We start from the raw sequence: 5,396 nt of genomic DNA on the forward strand, positions 1-5,396 counted from the left end.
GGACGGGGCCACCCGTCACCTCACCCCGCCCCCCTCTGACGCAAAGGGAAACTCGGGCTTCCCCAGTGATGTATGGGTGACCCCACCCCCTCTGAATCCCTCCACCGCCGGTCTAACTAATCACTCTCACTTTATGTCATGGACCCCTGTGCAAACAGGTGGTCATGCAAGCAGGTATCAAAAGGGTTAACACGGACCCTAAACTTCTCTCACATCTCCTTAGATCTCAGCAAGGACACCAGGTCATGGGTAGAAAGAAAAGATCTAAGTGCTCACAGCTTAAGTATAAGATTCAATTTTTGTGGTCAAACACAAACTACTCACATAAAGATGATAAAAACACAGCATGTAAAGCCGAAAATCGTGTTCGTTCAGTAGGGCAGCAGCAGGTGGCATCATGCGTAGCTCCTTCTCCGTACACGTTATGTTCAATATGAACTTCAATGTCACCAGACTCCTCCCCCCTTCCCTTCTTTAGCAGACGGGGGCTCTTGGGGAAGGGGGGAGGAGTCCAGTGACGTAGATGTCTGGATCTCCAACAGAACTCCCTGAAGACCCGGAAGCCGACGGAGAGGTGAGTACCAATCAAAAGAATTTTGATCGATCAAAAAAATTAATCGATTAATCAAGGAATTAATCTTTAATTTCCACAGCCCTAATATATATATATAAATATATATTTTAGCAGATACCCTAGGGAATAAAATGGTGGTCGTTTGCAACTTTTTATGTTACATGGTATTTGCACAACAATTTTTCAAATGGGTTTTTTTGGGGGGAAAAAATGTTTCATGCAATTTTTCAAACGTGTTTTTTGGGGAAAAAAATGTTTCATGAATATAAAAAAAAATTTTTTTGTATAATGTGAAAGATGATTTTATGCCAAGTAAATAGATACCTAACATGTCACGCTTTAAAATTGCACACACTTATGAAATGGTGCCAAACTTCGGTACTTAAAAATCTCCATAGGCGACGATTTTACATTTTTTACAGGATACATGTGTAGAGTGACAAAGGAGGTCTAATGCTAGAATTATTGCCCTGGTTCTAACGTTTGCATTTGTAACCTGTGTGTATCTGGCTCTGATACTAGGCAGTGCCTCACCAGCCACTGACCTCACCGCACGTCCCTGCCAACCCACCCAGCTGACTCTCAGGAGATCTGCTGGGGAAGGATGAAGACTTGTCCTACCGCTGTCTTCAGGGAGAACTGACTACATGTGACAGTCTCCCCCTTTGTAAGCCCACAGTAGTGCTGCTCTATTCACACTGTCTTTTCACTGGCTCCCATGCCTCCAGGAAGGGCTTCTTCCATGTCTTTTGGCAAGATCCTTCCAGCACCTGAGCCCCATCCCAAAGTCAATCCCCCAGACTAGGGGGCACCCATGAGGGCCACCGACATCCTCCACAACACCATATCTCCATCTTCCACACAAATGCCCCTACTGGCATGGCTCATGCCTATGTATGAGGTAAGCCTTGCTCCCTGCCAGCCCTTTACTGGGGATTAGCTGAAGTCCTCATACATTTTCAGGACAGTCCGCCCAACCTCCACTCACTAGCTCTGGATGTTTTGACAACATTCTAGACCAGGGGGAGGCACCAAAAGAGCTGTCAGGATGAACCCTCACCCAGATTCACACCTCAGGCCTAGCCCTGAGCTGACTAAATTTACCTACACTAAAAAACTCACTTACTTTTGGGTAAAAATAGCACCTGTAAAGCGCCTGAAAAATGGCTCCCCTACAATCTCAGTGTGAAAGCCAGAGTGCTTTCACACTGAGGCGATGCACTGGCAGGACATTAAAAAAACTCCTGCAAGCAGCAACTTTGGAGCAGTGAAGGAGCGGTGTATACACCGCTCCTCCACCACTCCTGTCTATTGAAATGAATGGGCAGCGCCACCGAGCCACTGGCAAAGCGCTGCTGTAGTGGCGATTTGCAGGTCGCTTTAACCCTTTTTCGGCTGCTAGCAGGGGTTAAAAGCGCCCCACTAGCGGCCGAAAACCTCAGCAAAAACTACGGTAAAGCGCTGCTAAAAATATCAACGCTTTAACGCCGATGGTGCAGATGCCTTAGGCCGCGTACACACGCGGGGACTGTTCGCTCAACTTTGTCCGCTGAACAGTGTTTCGGCGGACAGTCCGCTCGTGTGTGGGCTTTCAGCGGACAGTTTCAGCGGACAGTCTGACAAACAAAGTTTTTCGGAAATTCCGAAAAACTGTCCGCTGAAACTTGGTTTGAGCGGACAGTCCGCCCGTGTGTAGGCTTGTTCGTCAAACTAAGTCTCGCGCATGCTCAGAAAGAATTTACACGCCGAAGGTTGCATTGCAGTGTATAGGACGTCGTTTTCTAGTCCCGTCGTACGTGCCGTTCACGTCATCGCGCACGGTTTCAGCGGACTGTTCGTTCGTCGTGTGTGGGCAAGTCCGTCCATGCTAATTTTGAGCGGACTGTCCGCTGAAACTGTTTGACGGACAAAGCTGAGCGAACAGTCCCCGCGTGTGTACGCGGCCTTAGTGTGAAAGCAGCCTAAGAAACCTACACTACAACTAGCAAACACTATAGGTTGCTACACTTGCAAAGGGAATTTTCACTTTGCAGTATTAATTTTCACCTATCTTAGTTAAAGCGGACCTTCAGTAATTTTTTCAAATTTTCATCTATTAAATCTTCTGCCCTGGTTGTTTTAAGTTTGGCTAGTAAAACATTTTTTTACTGCCAGTAAACACCTTATACAGCCCACTTCCTGTTTCTTGTCCGTTAAAAAGCCTAGGCTTATGACATTATGCCCAGCTCTCTCCCTCACTCTTATGAGAGTTTGCCAGGAAAGGAGGGGGTGAGTCATAAGAGGGCCAATGAATCCAGGAAGTGAACAGGCAACAGCTTCAGCTGCCCACAGTTATAATGGTTACAGCCAGACTCAGTGGAGGGAGATTTCTTCAGCACATTTGGCAAGTACAGTATCACAGTATATATATATGTAGCACCGGCTCCTGAAGAGCACGTGCATGTGTTTTTGTCATTTAACTTTACCCTTGAACCGCAGTTTGGTTTTGGGTTTAATTATCCTAAATTTAGACCTCAGCACCAGTCTAGCTGGACTGTCAGGTGTTCTGCCTGACCATAAGTGGCACTGTCATCATGGCAGGGTGCAGAATGCAGTCTAGTTGGGTTCACAGTGGGAGTGTCACTCCCGCTGTGCTTCCTGGGAGAGGGTACTTAAGGTGTGGATGTCACGTGTTTAGGGGTTCCGGTCCAGAAGTATGTTCTGACTGCTTGGTCCTGGTCTTCCTGACCAGCCCCCAGGACTCTCATGGCCTAGGGTGCAGATCCACCCAGTCGGCTGGCTGGCCCGAGGCAAGGAAACTGAAGGAAGGATTCGGAGGTGGTGCCGTCTCAGTTAGTGGAGAGGCCCAGCAACTGTGAAGTTATCCAGGAGAGGACTCTTCAGTAGAAGGCCACACAAGGGTTGGCTTCTAAATAAGAGCCTGGACAAGTTAAAAGACCCAAGTGAATCCAATCTCATGTGGTATCGCCGGACCGGCTGCAAGATACTGGTACCATACGAGGGTTCTACAAACTTTCAGTGTTTTATAGCAAAGTCTGTGGCAGAGACTTGTTCTTGATTTAAACACCCTGTTGGCTGCTAGGCCTGGTGAGAGAAGGACTATCCAATAAGGGTGAGGATCCAGTTGTGAATGGCTAGTCTCTGGATTTTCTACCGTGAGAGACTTTTTTTCTATTGAAGTTATAGATAAGAGTACCTGGACTTTCCTACTTAAACTCTCTAAACCCTACATTGAGAGACTGTGTTGTTAACTATTCTTCGCAAATAAAAATCCCTTTAAGTGGATCTGGCGTCAGTTTCTACAGTTCTTGAGTCATCTACCTCGGGAAACCCCTAGACGCATACGAGGTGAAGAAGGTAACGGTAAGCCCAATTAATTCAGCTGCTCGTTCGGGAGTCAGTACTACATATAAAATAATATGCAAAGTGGTTGGAGGGAAGCTTCAGAATGGCAAAGAAGTTTTTATTACAAATGATGTGAGCAGACTGCAGCTCCTCTTTAATGAAGTAAAATAAAGTGAAGCGTCGCTTTGCCAAGAATACCCAATCATATGCAAGGAAAAAACTGGATTTTTGCTTGCACATGATTCATTGAATGATTAAAGTCGGCACAACTTCACCTCATTCTCTAAGCTAAGTAAACATTCAATTTTCAAAAAGGGAAGACTCACTTAGCAGTTAATAAAGTATGTAAGCATCCCCCCTGCCATAAATAATAAGTTACAAATCTGCCCCTCCCTCCTACCACTCAGCAATTACAACTGTATATAATAGGTCTTTTCAGGTACTGCACAGCTGCCAGTGTGCTGTGACTGGTTGGGCAATCATCTGGGACCTGTGAGGGGGGAGAGATGAACTTACTTCCTGCGCTAAGAAGAGGGTTTCCGCTCCCCCCCCCCCAAGAAAATGACATGCCGAATGTGGCATGTCAGGGGGTCACCCTCCCTTAAAGCGGAAGTTCCATTTTTGGGTGGAACTCCACTTTTAGTAAAGGTTAATAATCAGGGTGGGGAAAGTAATTCAAATGCATTAAGGCCTATTCATATCTTTTTGTGTGCTTAAGGCACACAAAAAGATATGAATAGGCCTTAATGCATTTGAATTACATCTTTTTTTTATGTGATGTTAGTGTTACGATATCCCGATAATTTTGAATGGGCAAATAATGAGCCTCAGCACTAGTAAAACATAAATTGCACTATTTTTGGTAATGCATTGCACCACAATACAGAGAAAGGTTGTATCTGGTGCACTATAGTCGATTAAAAAAATAAAAATAAATTAATTACATACTCTATGAATGTGCAAGCTTCAGCCCACAGAGTCACCATCAGCCTCTCAGCCCCTTCAGACATAGAAACTCAAGGGGCACTTGGGTCAGCTCAGGCATGGAGGATACAGCAGCACTTCAAGCCATTTAATCTCAAACTCTGCAGCCAGATGTCATTTCCACACTTTGCGCTGGCCAGAAAGTGGGAAGCACCTTAGCTACTGTGGGGATGTTGCACCAAATAAACTAACCCCTGAATCATAGCTGCGTCTATGAGATAGCTGCCTTGCGGCACCTATGGGTGGGCCTGGCCCTGGCTGTAGCTTTTAATTGCATGTGTTTCATGTTAAATGAATGCAAATGAATCATTAATGAGCTTAAAACAATTATACATATCATAAACCTTTAGTGCCTCTAGCCATGTCTATACATACAGTAGGTTCTAAATTTCCATTTCAAAGTTAATGATGATAACAGAAAAAAATTGATGAATAGAGTACAAAAATATATGTGCAGAGCTGGCACTAATGCATTAGAAAACAAAAACTCATA

Source organism: Lithobates pipiens, unplaced genomic scaffold (assembly GCF_037356315.1).
Source record: "Lithobates pipiens isolate NorthernLeopardFrog02 unplaced genomic scaffold, aLitPip1_a1.2 Scaffold_19, whole genome shotgun sequence".
Classification (NCBI taxonomy): domain Eukaryota; kingdom Metazoa; phylum Chordata; class Amphibia; order Anura; family Ranidae; genus Lithobates; species Lithobates pipiens.